The 19,817-nt window shown below is 37.7% G+C and overlaps 1 pseudogene; it reads right to left on the bottom strand.

Annotated features, from left to right (window-relative positions):
• Window positions 1-2,741: 2,741 nt before the first annotated feature.
• On the bottom strand, window positions 2,742-3,664 carry LOC136151215 (olfactory receptor 2G6-like; annotated as a pseudogene).
• Window positions 3,665-19,817: the final 16,153 nt, after the last annotated feature.

Genomic DNA, 19,817 nt, shown 5'->3' on the forward strand with positions numbered 1-19,817 from the left:
TAGAAGCATAAAGGTCCACTGGAAAATCTACAATTACCTAACAGTTTTTCTTTCAGTGGGATTCTTGATTCTTGTTCATTTACTAGAGGAATCTGGTACTAAGTACATACAGGGATATTTCTGATCTCTTCCACCCACAGAGGAAGCTTCCACGAGATATGAGCCATGAGACTGAGTATTTCTCATTTATACATCTCTTGTTCTCACACAATGGCTCTCAATCTCTTGATCAATTCTTTACCTCTCTATCTGAAATCTAAGCAAATATGTATTAGAATTTTAAAGTATTGTCATTTAAGCTAAAAATCTATATTTGTCACAATATATAGATTTCTTTACCAAAAATGTCTTTGCCACCTATATGTTATTCCCTTTTATGGCTATCATAACTTTATAAAATAATTCTCTTCATATTAAATATAAAGTTTTATCTATTCTAATAACATACTTTATAATCTTGGTAATATGTTCAGTTTAAAAATGTTGACCTTAATTTACACATATCCACATAGCTTTGTTTATAAAATATTATCAATAGTTTATTGGCTTTAATTCTAGAGCCTGCTTAGATATACTTGCAAAATGCTTTGGTTTTATAAATGTAGTCTGCTTTTTTCTTAAATGGGAATTTCTCTGGTGGTCCAGTGGTTAAGACTGCGTGTTTCCAAAGCAGGAAGTGTGGTTTGATCCCTGGTTGGGGAACTAGTTCCCAAATGCTGTGTGCTGCTGCCAAAAATATTAATTCTTTTAATAGAGATTAAACCCTAGGAATCATTTTAACAACAATAAATAATTCTATCTGGATATATTAATTTGAATAAATTAGTAAAGAAAAGCAACTATATTGGAGAAGAGAATAAATGATCTAGTTAGGAGGCATTGATAAGGTGAACAAGTGGCGTCTAAGTAAACTTTCTATATCTCTGTTCATAAATAAAATTTTATTGACATAATGGTTAAAACTGGTTAGAGTCAAATCAAATTACTTCACTGATTGATTAGTTAAAGGCAAATGCTTACTAAGCAATAAGATTACCCAAATCATTAAAATTTTATAATTTTAATTATACAATAAAATTTTTAAAGCTATTGAAAATGATATCTTTATGCCCACACTAGGATAGAACAGTAATACTTTCCATATATTCCTTTTGTATGTAGCAGAGTAATTTCAAAAATAGGACAAGTCTATAAGAAGATGCCCTGTAAAGAATACAGAAAAGACATACCACGTGAATACTAGCCAATAAAGAAGACTGGCATGATCTTACTGGTATCAAACAGGGTAGCCTTTAAGGGAAGAACTATTATTAGGAAGAAGGGGAGACATTCCATAATGTAAACTATTTAGTTAACTTCAAACCTATAATAATCTCTAATTAAAATGCTTTCTATCAAATAACTTTAAAATATAAAGCAAAACCTAACATGTAAGAAAGGAAATAGGCAAATTCACAGCCAGAATTGAATGGATAACTAGTAGAAAAGATATACAAACATAAATGAATCAGGATATAGAAAATATAAACAGCACAGCAAAAATTGCAAAATTAATGTAGTGAAAACACTGAAGGCATGAAGACATACAAAATTTTTCAGGCACACACAGGACATTTATAAAACGTTGACATATATTGAATAATAAATGAATACATTTCATAACTTTAAAAGCGTAAGAGCATTTTGTCTAAAGAAAAAAAACCAAATGAGGCCAGAAGTCAGTAACACGGTGAACAAGGTATTAGTGCTCTTAACATGTAAAAATTTCAAATATGGAAAATAGATATAGAATAATTTAATATAAACTCATGTATGTTAACAAGCACCTTATAATTATCAATATCATGCCAATTTTGTTTCATCAATTTAGTCAACTAAACTTTCCTGCCTAATGTCTCCTTTTCCCTCTGCACGGGTTTGCCCAGGCAAGTTCTGCAAACCTATGAGGTGATTACATTGAGGAACAAAGAGATTAAGAACAAAAGGTTTTACAAAGCTGGCTTCAGAATCCATGTGTTTTACAATTTCAGAGACCCTGAAAGAAGAAATACAGCATCGAGTAAGATTCAATACAAGGTTTTGCCCTGTAGCCCCTCGGTCCATTTGAAATTAGATTACATTAAGTTTTAGTACTTCATTAAATCATTAAGTAGCTTCTATAATTATTTAACAATTATTTCTATTATTTTCATTTAAAAGCAAACCTTTTTCTTCCTTAATAGCTTTTTAAGTAGATTCACAAATCTGGTACATTATTGTAAAAAAACCCCATATTTTCAAGTTTGTTTGTTTTTTCTTGAAAGAATTGGGATTCCGTGGTAGAATGTTTTAAACCGTGTCACACCAGGGCTCTTTTACAAAAGAAGTACAACAGTAATCACCTCATGCTAACATATACTTTTCCATTTTCTGGTTCATGTTAAACACTATTTAATTCCCTAATCAAATATGTAAGCACATGCATATTTGGTAGATCACTAAGTCTCCCTATTCTGGGATATGCCCTTTAAAGACATTTAGTAGAAGAAAGTATGAATAGGTTTATAAAAGACACACATACACACAGATGAAGTTCCATGAGATGTACAAGTAGAATCGAAATGTGCTTCTTTTTTCTAAACCACAGTAGCCATATTGTTGGTAAGACAGAAAGGTAAGCAGTCACTTGGGAGTAGTTATTCAAGCTTAGGTCTCCTTAATAATTTTCCTCAATGAAAAGTCACCATTTCCTTTTTTTTTCCTTAGGAATATTGTTCTATTCTCAGCATCCTTCTCAAGGCTCCTTTCACATCCTTGTTCCTCAGAGGATATATGAGGGGGTTGAGGGTGGGTAGAAGAGTGTAAAGAACTCCCTCTGGCTATGGCCATAGAATCTCTTTGGTTGAATGTATATGGCTGAGCTGGTCCCAAAGAAGAGGGACACCACCAGCAGAAGGGAACCGCAGGTCCCTAGAGCCCTACGCCAAGCTTGGAATGACTTAATTTTTGACACTGCCTGCATGACGAATCCATAAGAGACCAATATCAATGCCACAGGAAGAAGAAGGAGAACTAATGTGGCCACAAAACGCTGGACTTCATTTGTATGGATGTCAATGTAGGCCAAATTGATCATGGCAGGCACTTCGCATAAGAAGTTGTGCACACGGTGATGTCCACAGCGAGGAAGGCGAAGGGTGATGGTTCCTTGGATAAGAGTGTTTCCTACTCCACACAGCCAGGCTATTCCTGCTAAGGACTTACAAAATGATGGGTGCATAACACTGGTGTAATTGAGAGGTCTGCAGACTGTTACACAGCGATCAAAGGCCATGATGGTCAGGAGAACACACTCAGTGGAACCCAGTGAGAGGGACACATAGAGTTGTATGACACAGCCTGTCGATGTGATGGTCTTGGCTGGTCCCTTCAGGTTCCACAATAACTGGGGGACGATGCTGGTAGCTAAGCAAAGGTCAAGAAATGAGAGATTTGTGAGGAAGAAATACGTAGGTGTGTGAAGTTTCGAGTCCATGCAGGAGACCAGGATAATGGCTGTGTTGCCCAGGAGGGTCAAAATATAGGATACCAAGATGACCGCAAAAAGGATGGCCTCCAATTGAGGCTGGTCTGAGAATCCAAGCAAAATAAAATCTCCCCCAGATGTTTCATTGTTTTGTTCCATTAGTCTGTTATTGTAAAAGAGAAAAATGGACTCAAAATTCAATTGAGGGAAATCACATTATTACTATTTACTTCTAAAATTGGAAGGAAACTCAGATTTTCTTGACTAGTCAGTTTTCACAGAGAAGGAAAATGGTAATTATTAAAAAGGCATTCTTACAAACAAAGGCATTGTTTGGTGTCATCATTTCTTGATTCAATAAATATTTGACCCATCCTCTTTTTTTGTGTGTGCCCATTCTCTTTTCCCATTAGTTGAAAATTATTATTAAAGGTAATTTTCCTAAGAAGAAAAGAAAAGAGTTTGAGTGGCTATATAATTCTGTTTGTAGACATGGGAGGAAAAGAGGATAGGAATGCTGAAGCAAATTTAAGCGCCTAGTATGAAAGGAATTGTAAGTGATCTTTGTTTGTTTCCACAGAAATTACAATGCAAAATAATGAATAACAGTTGAGTCAGTAGATCAGAAAAATAAATGGAACATATTTTGTGCCTTTTGTTAGTCAAAGACAAAGCATGTTCTGATAATGTTTCTTATAACTAAATATTTGATCAGAGTGTGTGTAGGGTCAGACACAGGTGAATTTCAGCAGAGAGGAAAGCTAAATAATTTTGCAAGCTATTTAGCAACTGACCACAAGTTTTTATACCTCAAAGTTGATGAGAAAAAGATATTGGGGATACATGCACATAAAAACGGATGCACAAACTCAGGTGTGAAGTTTGTTCAGTTTTTGAAAAAATGTCTTCAGATTAAAAAAAATAAGGTGAAAACTCACTTACACACACCCACTAAGTTAAAGACAAGGAATTGGCATTTGGGAACATCATGAAAAGGCAAAATATGTCTTTGTCATCAATTTTGCATTCTGCAGAACAGAATCAGTCCAGATTATATTTCGCCATACCTCTTCATTTACTATTTTTCTACAGTATCATCTTCTGTGTCCTCAAATTTTATGCTCTCATCAAGCATGCATGCTCAGTCATGTCCAACTCTGTGCAACCCCATGGACTGTAACTAGCCATGCTTCTCTGTCCATGGGATTCTCCATGCAAGAATACTGCAGTGGGTTGCCATTAACTTCTCCTGGGCATCTTCCCAATTCAGGGACCAAATCCATTTCTCCTGCATTGGCAGGCAGATTGGTTACCTCTGCACCACCTGGGAAGTCCCCTTTATGCTCTAAAATCAGTATCTTGTTGAAACAGGAATAATGAAAGCTGAATTTGTAAGCTTATTCAGGTATGTATATACTTTTAAAAGTAACCTTGCATCTTAAGTGAAATAAACACACTTTCAAAATTTTGTTTTTTTAATGTTATTGAAGAAAGTTGAGCAATGTAATTGTGTTTAAAGTGTACAACACGATAACATGCTTTATGTATATATTGCAGAATGATTACAAAGATCAAGAAAATTAACATATTCATCACCTCACATAGATAGCATCGGTTAACTCTTTTCTCTGTGTGAGGTGAGAATGCTTCTGATCTACTTTCAGCAACTTTCAAGTCTACAATACCATGTTAGTAACTAAAGTCACCATATCGCACATTAGCTCCTCAGTACTTACTCTTATAACTGAAAACTTTTATCGTTTCACTTACCTTGTTCCAGTTACCCCTCCCCCTAGTCTCTGGAACCCACTATTCTAGTCTCTATTTTCTGTTTCTCTCTTTGTCTTTTTTTAATTCAGCACCTAAGTGGTACCATATGGTATTTTCATACAGGTTGTAGCAAATGGCAGGATCTCCTTCTTTCTCATGGCTATACCAGATAGATACATAATCTCATTTTCTTTATCCATTTTTCCATTGAAGAACATATAACTTATATCCAGAGTTTAGCTACTGTCAAACAGAAGAAATATCTAGAGGAATATCTTTTTCCTTAGGCAAAAAGTTCAAGAATTTTCTTTCTGCCATGCCCTTTTTTGATTATTTTTGTGGTATGAAAAATGATTATATTTGGCATAAATATGTAGAGGAAGGACTCCTGAAAGGGAATCTGGAGGAGAGACAAAGTGAGTCTTTAAAGTTGCTGAGTCAGTCCATGCTGGCTAAGGTACCTGGAGGCCACCCAAGAGGGAGAGAGAAGTGGTGATAAAAGAAACTAGGAGGGGTTTCTTCCGTCATCTAGGTCATCCTCCTTCTGCCTTATAGCTTTGCCAGCATGCAGAAAAGAAGATGGACAACATGATTTAAGCATGTTACAATTGCTTCACTGAAGTGAATATCACTGCCCAATACCAATGAACTCAGCAGAAGTAAAGAGTTCTTGAGCAGTAGTCCTTTGAGAAAATCAAACCAGGAAAAAGTGAGAAGTACATAGGAGATAGATGTTCAAGAGCTCAGGGATCTGTAACTCCAAGTTGCTAATTAACATGAAGTTTAGTGTCCAGAACAGAGTTTTCTCAAGGGAGAGGTATAAAGGAAGGCATTCCTCAACAGGACATTTGCTTTATCTCCAGCCAGGCAATATCATAGACAAACTCTGTCACCTTCACCCCAGCCCCTCAAGCGCGTGCATTCTTATATTCTTTTCTGTGGGTGAAGAAAAAAAAAGAAAAGTATTGTCTTTGCCATTAGGGTTTAGTTACATAATTGGATAAGTGAGATTTGTTTCTCATTTATAACCAATTATCTCCATTAACAAATAAAATATTTTTCAACGTCAATAAATATTAACCTTAAGAGCGCTGCCTGAATAATACTTTGTTATAAGAATGCACCAAGTTATTTGAATAAATTCCATATTCTTAGGCATTAAATGCGTTTATAATTTTACCATAAGTTAAAAATTTCTGTGATGAAATTTTTTATGATAAAATATGTGCTTTATAATATGTCCTCATAATATTACATTTTTACTTTACAGATATAGCATTGTTATATTTAAATGAGTTTAAAGAAATCTATATTCTCATAAGGTCAGTGCATAAGAGTTCCTCCACTCATTCCAATTCAGTGATTCTTTTTGTCATGTGAAATGGCAGCCCACTCCAGTATTCTTGCCTAGAGAATCCCATCGATGGAGGAGCCTGGTAGGCTACAGTCCATGGGGTTGTAAAGAGTCGGACACGACTGAGGGACTTCACTTTCACTTTCAATCTGCTAGGCAAAAAATGTACACATCACCATGGTTTTTGATTGGCCTATGAAACTCTTCCAAATACGAAGTTGATGCAAGTTTTCATCTACAGTTTTTTCCATTATCCAAGTAAGATTCATACTCTGCAGTAACATCTTTACATATTTAATCCTTTTATGTATATTTTCATTAAGTTTGTTAGCCAGAGATCTAATATTCGATCATCATTGAGCCCTTAAATAATGATTAGTTCCTCACTGATTTGACATATTGAATATTTTGTAGTTGTTATCATCTTTGAATATTAATGATTAAGAGGGAATATATTCTATTACACACATACAATGGAATATTAGCCAGAAAAAGGAACAAATTTGAGTCAGTTGTAGTGAGATGGATGAATCTAGAGCCTGTTTTACAGAGTAAAGTAAATCAGAAAGAGAAAAACAAATATCATATATTAGCGTATATGTATGGGTTCCAGAAAAATAGTAATGATGAAGCTGTTTACAGGGAAGAAATGGAGATGACACATAGAGAATAGACTTGTGGATACAGCAGGGGAAGGAGAGAGTAGGACGAACTGAGAAAGTAACTTTGACATATACACACCCTGCGTAAGATAGATAGCTAGTGGAAAGCTGCTTTATTACACAGACCGCCCGGCTGGTGCCCTGTGATAACCCAGAGGGGTGGGATGGGGTGGAGGGAGGGAGGCTTAAAAGGAAGGGGAAATATATATAATAATGGCTGATTTGCATTGTTGTATGGCAGAAACCAGCACAACATTATAAAGCAATTATCCTCCAATTTAAAGAAAAAGAGTATTGAAGTGAATTATTCAGAAACACTTTCTGAGAGTTGAACTACTATTAATATATACTAGAAGAGTAAGCTGTTTATCAGATAGTTGGAGTTTAGTGCTAGAGAAAGCATCAGTAGATTTATGGCCGTTGGCCTTTTTCTTCAACATTGATAAATTATTCTCAGCACATAAAGAATCTTAAGTGTAATCAATAATTTTCCAAAAGGCATTTGTGGCATTAAGTGAGATTGTGAAAGTCATGTCTGACTCTTTGTGACCCCATGGACTATGGGAATTCTCCAGGCCTGGATACTGGAGTGGGTAGCTTATCCCTTCTCCAGAGGATATTCCTGACCCAGGAATTAAAGTGGGGTCTCCTGCATTGCAGGCATATTCTTTACCAACTGAACTATCAGGGAAGCCCTTAAGTGAGATTCAGTTTTATACAATGAATGTCTCAGTGTAATCTAGAATATCATATATATCAGTAATTGAGTTCTTGAGCCTCATTCAAAAGAAGGGCCAATATTTTCAATATTCAGAATCAGTCTTTCTCAAGCAGCATTTCAAGGAAGAAGGAAACATTGATTATCCCAGTACACTCCAATGATTATAATGGTATCTAAATCCAACTTAAACATTCATTGCTTTGGAATAAGGCGTTGTCCACTGTGGAAATTTGTAAGACTATTTCATAGAAAATAGATTTTGTCACCAGAACATGATTAGAATTGGACTAATTATTTCCTAAGAAGTATACTTTCTGGAAAAGAAGAGTGTACAGAGTCCAGAGTGTGGGTCAGTTACAAATAGTTTTGGATCTTTTGCAATAGGGAGACTTTAATGCATGAGTGGGCTACACATGTGAGGGGATAGCTGGAAAACCAAACAGTGAAATGAGAGTTGAACTTGAGATTAGAAATAGCTGGCAGCTGCTCCCACTGCTGGACTTGAAGAAGCAAAAGAAGCCAAAGGCCCCGGATAACCTGGTGGAAGCAGGGACAACGGTAAGCTTGCCAACAGAACTAGAACCAAAAGAGGAGATGGCCACCTCATCTTGAAAAGCCTCCTACAGGGGGGAGGAGTCAAGATGGCAGAAGAATAGGAAGGGGAGACCACTTTCTCCCCTACAAATTCATGGAATGAACCATTGAATGCTGAGCAAACTTCAGAAAACAACTTCTGATCGCTAGCTGAGGACATCAGGCGCCCAGAAAAGCAGCCCATTGTCTTCGAAAGGAGGTAGGACAAAATATAAAAGATAAAAAGAGAGACAAAAGAGCGAGGGATGGAGACCAGTCCCGGGAAGGGAGTCTTAATAGAGGAAGTTTCCAAACACCAGGAAACCCTCGCACTGGCGGGTCTGGGGGAAGTTTTTGAATCTCGGAGGGCAACCTAACTGGGAGGAAAAATAAATAAAACCCACATATTACGTGCCTAAATGCAACTCCCAGCAGGAAAGTACCCCAGACACCCGCATCCGCCACCAGCAAGTAGGGGTGGAAGGGAGAGGAGCGGGTGGCATTGCTTAGGGTAAGGACCGGGCCTGAGTGCCCTGAGGGCAATCGGAGGGCGCTAATGCGAGATAGCAACTTAAACTGTGGGATAGCAAGAGAGAGAGAGAGAAAATTAACCGGCCCGAACACACTGCCGGCCATTCGCAGAACAAAGGGACCGAGCAAGTCCAGAGGAGCTAGCCGGCTGCAGACCGGCCCATCCCAGCTGGAGGGAGGAGGCAGGGGGGAGGGGAAAGGGGCAAACTCGGCCCCAGAGGCGGCATCCCCTACCACACTGCAAACAGGCCTCCAGTTTCTAACCAAGGACTTCCTGAAATTCTGGATGGTCGACATCCGCCAGGAGGGTCGCAGCTAAACACAAGGTGCACGCACCCGACCGGCAGAAACTGAGGCTGGGACGCGGAGGGGAGAAGGTGCGCCGCACCCGGGGAAAGTGTGCCAGTCAAGCTCATGGCTGCCTGAGCTGCTCCGCCGGGGAAGGCACAAAACGCAGGCGCAACCGAGTCCGCTCTTTTGTGGAGGACCCGAAAACTGGAACCGCATGCAATGCAGAGCACGCTCCATATAGAGCAGCCGGGAGCCTGAGCAGTGTAGACAGGGAAAGCAGCGCCTCTCCCTCCCTGCAGCGCGACAGAACTAGCGAACCTGAACAAGAGACCACCTCCGCCTGCCTGTGTCAGGGCGGAAATTAGACACTGAAGAGACCAGCAAACAGAAACGAAGAAACAAAGGGAACCGCTTCAGAAGGGACCTGTGCAACAGATCAAAATCCCTGTAGATAACACTGACTGCACCGGAAGGGACCTATAGATATCGAGAAGTGTAAGCTGGAACGAGGAGCTATCTGAAACTGAACCGAACCCACACTGACTGCAACAGCTCAAGAGAAATTCCTAGATATATACTTACCTTTTCTTTTTAACTGAAAAAAAATTTTTTTTTCTTTTCTTTTTTATTTTTTCTCTTTTATTTTCTTTTAAAATTCCCTAATACTCCCCCATTACTCCTTAACTTTCATTTTCATATATTTTTATGATTTTTTTAATTAGGAAAAAAATTTATATTCTTTTTTTTTCTTTTCTTATCTTTTTTTCTCTTATTTTCTTTTAAAGTCCTCTATTACCCCTCTACTACTCCTTAATTTTAATTTTCATTTCACTATAACCTTGCAAAAAAAAAAAAAAAGAGAGAGAGAAGCCCTATTTTTAATCCGAACTTCATATATATTTTAAAATTTTTTGTGTTTTTGTTTTTAATATTGTATTTTTAAGAGTCTAACCTCTACCCTAGATTTTTAATCTTTGTTTTTCAGTATGTGATATAAATTTTGGACATTTAAGAATCCAATATTCAGTTCCCATTTTTATTCAGGAGTGTGTTGATTACTCTCTCCCACTTTTGACTCTCCGTTTTATACCTCAGAACACCTCTATTTCCTCCTTTCCCCTTCTCTTCCCAATCCAATTCTGTGAATCTTTGTGGGTGTCTGGGCTACGGAGTACACTTTGGGAACAGACAACTGTGTAGGTCTGTCTCTTTCCTCTTGAGTCCCCCCTTTTCTCCTCCTGCTCATCTCTATCTCCCTCCTCCCTAACCTCTTTTTCATGTAACTCTGTGAACCTCTCTGGTTGTCCCTGACAGTGGAGAATCTTTTCACCATTAACCTAGAAGTTTTATCATCAGTGCTGTATAGTTGGAGAAGTCTTGAGACTACTGGAAGAATAAAACTGAAATCCAGAGGCAGGAGACTTAAGCCCAAAACCTGAGAACACCAGAAAACTCCTGACTACATGGAGCATTAAGTAATAAGAGACCTTCCAAAAGCCTCCATACCCACACTGAAACCAACCACCACCCAAGAGCCAGTAAGTTTCAGAGTAAGACATACCACGCAAATTATCCAGCAATCCAGGAACATAGCCCTGAGCATCAACATACAGGCTTCCCAAAGTCACACCTAACACATAGACCCATCTCAAAACTCATTGCTGGACACTCCATTGCACTCCAGAGAGAAGAAATGCAGTTCCATGCACCAGTACACGGACGCAAGCTTCCCTAATCAGCAAACCTCGACAAGGCAATTGTCCAACCCCACCCACTGGGTGACACCTCCACAACAAAAAGGAACCATAGACCTCCAGAATACAGAAAGCCCACTCCAGACACAGCAATCTAATCAAGATGAAAAGGCAGAGATATATCCAACAGGTAAAGGAACATGAAAAATGCCCACCAAGTCAAACAAAAGAGGAGGAGATAGGGAATCTACCTGAAAAATAATTTAGAATAATGATAATAAAAATGATCCAAAATCTTGAAAACAAAATGGAGTTACCGATAAATAGCCTGGAGACAAAGATTGAGAAGATGCAAGAAATGTTTAACAAAGAGCTAGAAGAAATTAAAAAGTGTTAATTAAAAATGAATAATGCAATAAATGAGATCAAAAACATTCTGGAGGGAACCAAGAGTAGAATAACGGAGACAGAAGATAGGATAAGTGAGGTAGAAGATAAAATGGTGGAAATAAATGAAGCAGAGGGGAAAAAAGAAAAAAGAATCAAAGGAAATGAGGACAACCTCAGGGACCTCTGGGACATTGTGAAACGCCCCAACATTCGAATCTTAGGAGTCCCAGAAGAAGAAGACAAAAAAAAAGCCCATGAGAAAATACTCGAGGAGATAATAGCTGAAAACTTCCCTAAAATGGGGAAGGAAATAGCCACCCAAGTCCAAGAAACCCAGAGAGTCCCAAACAGGATAAACCCAAGGCAAAACACCCCAAGACACATACTAATCAAATTAACAAAGATCAAACACAAAGAACAAATATTAAAAGCAGCAGGGGAGAAACAACAAATAACACACAAAAGGATTCCCATAAGGATAACAGCAGATCTATCAATAGAAACCCTTCAAGCCAGAAGGGAATGGCAGGACATACTTCAGGTAATGAAAGAGAATAACCTACAATCCAGATTACTGTACCCAGCAAGGGTCTCATTCAGATATGAAGGAGAATTCAAAAGCTTTACAGACAAGCAAAAGCCGAGAGAATTCTGCACCACCAAACCAGCTCTTCAACAAATGCTAAAGGATCTTCTCTAGACAGGAAACACAGAAAGGTTGTATAAACGTGAACCCAAAACAACAAAGTAAAGGGTAACAGGACCGTGCCTATCAATAATTACCTTAAATGTAAATGGGTTGAATGCCCCAATGAAAAGACAAAGACTGGCTGAATGGATACAAAAACAAGACCCCTATATATGCTGCCTACAAGAGACCCACCTCAAAACAAGGGACATATACAAACTAAAAGTGAAGGGCTAGAAAAAAATATTTCACGCAAATGGAGACCAAAATAAAGCAGGAGTCGCAATACTCATATCAGATAAAATAGACTTTCAAACAAAGGCTGTGAAAAGAGACAAAAAGGACACTACATAATGATCAAAGGATCAATCCAAGAAGATATAACAATTATAAATATATATGCACCCAACATAGGAGCACAGCAATATGTAAGGCAAACGCTAAAGAGTAGGAAAGAGGAAATTAGCAGAAACACAATAATAGTGGGAGACTTTAATACCCCACTCACCCCTATGGATAGATCAACTAAACAGAAAATTAACAAGGAAACACAAACTTCAAATGGCACAATAGACCAGCTAGCCCTAATTGATATCTATAGGACACATCACCCCAAAACAATCAAATTCACCTTTTTCTCAAGTGCACACGGAACCTTCTCCAGAATAGATCACGTCCTGGGCCATAAATCTAGTCTTGGTAAATTCAAAAAAATTGAAATCATTCCAGTCATCTTTTCTGACCACAGTTCAGTAAGATTAGATCTCAATTACAGGAAAAAAATTATTAAAAATTCAAACATTTGGAGGCTAAAAGCACGCTTCTGAATAACCAACAAATCATAGAAGAAATCAAAAAAGACATCAAAATTTCCATAAAAATGAATGAAAATGAAAATAAAACAACCCAAAACCTATGGGACACTGTAAAAGCAGTGCTAAGGGGAAGGTTCATAGCATTACAGGCTTACCTCAAGAAAGAAGAAAAAAGTCAAATAAATAACCTAACTCTACATCTAAAGCAACTAGAGAAGGAAGAAATGAAGAACCCCAGGGTTAGTAGAAGGAAAGAAATCTTAAAAATTAGGGCAGAAATAAATGCAAAAGAAACTAAAGAGAACATAGCAAAAATCAACAAAGCTAAAAGCTGGTTTTTTGAAAAAATAAACAAACTTGGCAAACCATTAGCAAGACTCACTAAGAAACAAAGGGAGAAGAACCAAATTAACAAAATTAGAAATGTAAATGGAGAGATCACAACAGACAACACTGAAATACAAAGGATCATAAGAGACTACTACCAGCAGCTCTATGCCAATAAAATGGAAAACTTGGAAGAAATGGACAAATTCTTAGAAAAGTATAACTTTCCAAAACTGAACCAGGAAGAAATGGAAGATCTTAACAGACCCATCACAGGCAAGGAAATCGAAACTGTAATCAGAAATCTTCCAGCAAACAAAAGCCCAGGACCAGATGGCTTCACAGCTGAATTCTACCAAAAATCTAGAGAAGAGCTAACACCTATCTTATTCAAACTCTTTCAGAAAACTGCAGAAGAAGGTAAGCTTCCAAACTCATTCTATGAGGCCACCATCACCCTAATTCCAAAACCAGACAAAGATGCCACAAAAAAAGAAAACTACAGGCCAATATCACTGATGAACATAGATGCAAAAATCCTTAACAAAATTCTAGCAAACGGAATCCAACAACATATTAAGATCATACACCATGACCAAGTGGGCTTTATCCCAGGAATGCAAGGATTCTTTAATATCTGCAAATCAATCAATGTGATATATTACATTAACAAATTGAAAGATAAAAACCATATAATTATCTCAATAGATGCAGAGAAAGCCTTTGACAAAATTCAACACCCATTTATGATTAAAACTCTCCAGAAAGCAGGAATAGAGGGAACAAACCTCAACAAAATAAAAGCTATATATGACAAACCCACAGCAAGCATCACCCTCAATGGTGAAAAATTGAAAGCATTTCCCCTGAAATCAGGAACAAGACAAGGGTGCTCACTCTCACTACGACTATTCAACATAGTTTTGGAAGTTTTGGCCACAGCAATCAGAGCAGAAAAAGAAGGAAAAGGAATCCAGATAGGAAAAGAAGAAGTGAAACTCTCACTGTTTGCAGATGACATAATCCTCTACATAGAAAACCCTAAAGACTCTACCAGAAAATTACTAGAGCTAATCCATGAATACAGTAAAGTTGCAGGGTTTAAAATTAACACACAGAAATCCCTTACATTCCTATACACTAACAATGAGAAAACAGAAAGAGAAATTAAGGAAACAATATCATTCACCACTGCAACAAAAAGAATAAAATACTTAGGAGTATATCTACCTAAAGAAACAAAACACCTATACATAGAAAACTATAAAACACTGATGAAAGAAATCAAAGAGGACACAAACAGATGGAAAAACATACCGTGTTCATGAATTGGAAGAATCAATACTGTCAAAATGGCTATACTACCCAAAACTATCTATAGATTCAATGCAATCCCTATTAAGCTACCAATGGTATTTTTCACAGAACTAGAACAAATAATTTCACAATTTGTATGGAAATGCAAAAAGCCTCAAACAGCCAAAGTAATCTTGAGAAAGAAGAATGGAACTGGAGGAATCAACCTGCCTGACTTCAGACTCTACTACAAAGTCACAGTCAATGAAGACAGTATGGTACTGGCACAAAGACAGAAATATAGATCAATGGAACAGAATAGAAAGCCCAGAAATAAATCCACGAACCTATGAACACCTTATCTTCAACAAAGAAGGCAAGGATATACAATGGAAAAAAGACAATCTCTTTAACAAGTGGTGCTGGGAAAACTGGTCAACCACTTGTAAAAGAATGAAACTAGAACACTTTCTACCACCATACACAAAAATAAACTCCAAGTGGATTAAAGATCTAAATGTAAGACCAGAAACTATAAAACTCCTAGAGGAGAACATAGGCAAAACACTCTCCGACATAAATCACAGCAGGATCCTCTATGACCTACCTCCCAGAATATTGGAAATAAAAGCAAAAATAAACAAATGGGACCTAATGAAACTTAAAACTTTTGCACAACAAAGGAAACTACAAGCAAGGTGAAAAGACAGCCCTCAGATTGGGAGAAAATAATAGCAAACGAAGCAACAGACAAAGGATTAATCTAAAAAATATACAAGCAACTCCTGAAGCTCAATTCCAGAAAAATAAACGACCCAATCAAAAAATGGGCCAAAGAACTAAACAGACATTTCTCCAAAGAAGACATACAGATGGCTAACAAACACAAACACATGAAAAGATGCTCAACATCACTCATTATTAGAGAAATGCAAATCAAAACCACAATGAGGTATCATTTCATGCCAGTCAGGATGGCTGCTATCCAAAAGTCTACAAGCATTAAATGCTGGAGAGGGTGTGGAGAAAAGGGAACCCTCTTACACTGCTGGTGGGAATGCAAACTAGTACAGCCACTATGGAGAACAGTGTGGAGATTCCTTAAAAACCTGGAAATAGAACTGCCATATGACCCAGAAATCCCACTTCTGGGCATACACAACGAGGAAACCAGATCTGAAAGAGACACGTGCACCCCAATGTTCATCGCAGCACTGTATATAATAGCCAGGACATGGAAGCAACCTAGATGCCCATCAGCAGATGAATGGATAAGGAAGCTGTGGTACATATACACCATGGAATATCACTCAGTCATTAAAAAGAATTCATTTGGATCAGTTCTAATGAGATGGATAAAACTGGAACCCATTATACAGAGTGAAGTAAGCCAGAAAGATAAAGAACATTACAGCATACTAACACATTTATATGGAATTTAGAAAGATGGTAATGATAACCCTATATGCAAAACAGAAAAAGAGACACAGATATACAGAACAGACTTTTGGTCTCTGTGGGAGAAGGCGAGGGTGGGATGTTTCGGGAGAACAGCTTCAAAACATGTATATTATCTATGGTGAAACAGATCACCAGCCCAGGTTGGATGCATGAGAAAAGTGCTCCGGCCTGGTACACTGGGAAGACCCAGAGGGATCAGGTAGAGAGAGAAGTGGGAGGGGGAATTGGGAAGGGGAATACATGTAAATCCATGGCTAATTCATGTCAATGTATGACAAAAACCACTACAATATTATAAAGTAATTAGCCTCCAACTAATAAAAATAAATGGAAAAAAAAAAAAAAAAAAAGAAATGCCTCCTACAGCACAGTGGAAGGCAGAATGACCCTGGCTTCTCTTTTCCCTTCATTCTGCCCTCCCGCCAGTCAACATGTCCCGAGTGAAAGACAGTCAATCAGGGAGCCTGGAGGAAGCAGCCTTCATACCCCAGTCCTCCTGGAATACAGAACAGTGATGGCAAGGGACAATGAGAGAATTTGAGGGCAAACAAACCCAGGACCAGCACACCTAGCACATATTGTTATCCCTCTTTGGCACTACACTTTCACACTTTGTCACTACAGTTAAAAGAAAAGCTTATAGAAGGAAAATTATGACATAGTCTACATATCAGTTGTTTCTAATATTTACTATTATGTGAGCCTTAGTCGCTAGGATGTGTCAGACTCTTTGAGACCTCATGGACTATAGCCCACCGAGCACCTCTGTCCATGAGATTCTCCAGGCAAGAATACTGGAGTGGGTTGCCATTCCCTTCTCTAGGGGATCTTTCCAACCCAGGGAATGAACCCGCATCTCCTGCACTGTAGGCAGATTCTTTACCGCTGAGCCACCAGGGAAGCCCAACCTCATCAGAACCTTTTACAGACAATCCAAATACATGAACACTGCAATTTTAAAATTAGATGTATATATTTATATCTTATTTTTATCCATATATTTATAATTTTTATAAAATATAAATTGCACCTGAACAGATTATTTTATATAAAACCTGACATACACCACCTACTTAAGAGACAACTATAGAATAACATTGGCAATACTTTAAGAAGTGATAATCCTGCTGTGTGTAGAGCATAATTCATTTTTGATACAAAGGCTTTTTTTAAAATAAATTTATTCATTTTTATTGGAGGCTGATTGCTTTACAATATTGTAGTGGTTTTGTCATACATTGCCATGAATCAGCCACAGGTGTACATGTTTTCCCCATCCTGAATCCTCCTCTGACCTCCCTCCCCATCCCATCCCTCTGGGTCATCCCAGTGCACCAGGCCAGAGCACCCTGTCCCATGCATCAAACCTGGACTGGTGATCCATTTCACATATGATGATATACATGTTTCAATGCCATTCTTCCAAATCATCACACCCTTGCCTTCTCCCACAGTGTCCAAAACACTGTTCTACACATCTGTGTCTCTTTTGCTATCACGTGTATAGGGTTATCATTACCATCTTTCTAAATTCCATATATATGCATTAATATACTGTATTGGTGTTTTTCTTTCTGGCTTACTTCACTCTGTATAATAGGCTCCATTTTCATCCACCTCATTAGAACTGATTCAAATGTATTCTTTTTAATGGCTGAGTAATATTCCATGGTGTATATGTACCACAGCTTCCTTATCCATTCATCTGCTGATGGGCATCTAGGTTGCTTCCATGTCCTGGCTATTATATAAAGTGCTGTGATGAACATTGGGGTGCACGTGTCTCTTTCAGATCTGGTTTCCTCGTTGTGTATGCCCAGAAGTGGGATTTCTGGGTCATATGGCAGTTCTATTTCCAGGTTTTTAAGGAATCTCCACACTGTTCTCCACAGTGGCTGTACTTGTTTGCATTCCCACCAGCAGTGTAAGAGGGTTCCCTTTTCTCCACACCCTCTCCAGCATTTATTGCTTATAGACTTTTGGATGGCAACCATTCTGTCTGGCATGAAATGGTACCTCATTGTGGTTTTGATTTGCATTTCTCTAATAATGAGTGATGTTGAGGATCTTTTCATGTGTTTGTTAGCCATGTGTATGTCTTCTTTGGAGAAATGTCTGTTTAGCACTTTGGCCCATTTTTTTGATTGGGTCGTTTATTTTTCTGGAATTGAGCTGCAGGAGTTGCTTGTATATTTTTAAGATTAATTCTTTGTCTGTTGTTTCATTTCCTATTATTTGCTCTCATTATGAAGGTTGTCTTTTCACCTTGCTTTTAGTCTCTTTCATTGTGCATAACTTTCAGTTTCATTAGGTCCTATTTGTTTATTTTTGCTTTTATTTACATCACTCTAGAGGTGGGTCATAGAGGATTCTGCTGTGGTTTATGTCAGAGTGTTTTGCCTAGGTTTTCTTCTAGGAGTTTTATAGTTTCTGGTCATAGGTTTAGATCTTTAATCTATTTTGAATTTATTTTTGTGTATGGTGTTAGAAAGTGTTGTAGTTTCATTCTTATACAAGTGGTTGACCAGTTTTCCCACAAAGGCTTTATTTTTAACCATTCCTTAAAAGATTCTGTGGCATGCATGTGTACAAAACTGATGTTCTCTAAAAAAGAAATTTAATGAATTAAAATTTTAATGAAGAATTAAAGAAAAGTTTAGGTTAACAGAAAAACACTACTACGTAGTACTATAAAGTAAATTTAAAAGGATACTGATTATCAGTCCCTATAGAGCACATGCCTGATATTCAATCACTGGTGAGGATATATAATGGAAAAGAATATTAAAAGAATGTAGATGTACATATAAATTATATGTGAGGCTTCCCAGGGTGACTCAGTATTAAGAATCTGCCTACCAATATAGGAGACATGAGTTCAATCTTTGCGTCAGGAAGATCCCCTGGAGAAGGAAATGGCAACCCACTACAGTTTTCTTGCCTGGAAAATTCCATGGACAGGGGAGCCCATGGTGGACATCAGTCCATGAAGTTGCAAAAGAGTTGGACACAGCTTAACAGCTAAACATCATAAATCATATATAAATATATATTAAACATACAAGAATATAAAAACTATATATGTATAAAGTTGGATCAATTTGATATACACCTGAAGAAAAAAACATTGTAACTCAACTATACTTCAATAAAAGATCTTTTAAGATACTATCCAAATAATATTGACACATTATTACCTAACTATATTTAATAATATGTAATAGAAAGTAGGTGAAAGACTTTAACAGGCTCCAGAAACTTTATTATATGTAGAACTAAAGGATGTTCTCACAGATGGAGCTTCATCGGTCCTTTCTATCTGTTATCCAGTAGACCATGACAACATGAAATATCTGCTTTGAATACCTTACAGCAAAATGCCTGTGTACATGCACGCGTGTATTTACAAGGCATTATGCAATTGATTGTCTTCCACTGACAGCAGAAGCACAAGTCTCTGTGGCTCTCCTCTCTCCAGGGGCCTCTCTCTCTCTTTAATATAGTGGTGGAAAGTTACTTGGGAAGAAAAACCCAGGACATTTGTGTTGAGTAAACAAGCTAACCACCATCCGTCTGAAGAGAGCTTCAGATTAGAGGGGTTTGAGATTACAAGAGCATGAGATAACAGGAGAGACTGAGTTTACTGCCCACATGGGGTCCCTCCACTGCCTGTCCTAGATCTCTGATCATGATTGAACTTTTCATCAAAACCCCCAAGAACCTCTACCCTGGATTGCCA

Source organism: Muntiacus reevesi, chromosome 20, assembly GCF_963930625.1.
Source record: "Muntiacus reevesi chromosome 20, mMunRee1.1, whole genome shotgun sequence".
NCBI lineage: Eukaryota > Metazoa > Chordata > Mammalia > Artiodactyla > Cervidae > Muntiacus > Muntiacus reevesi.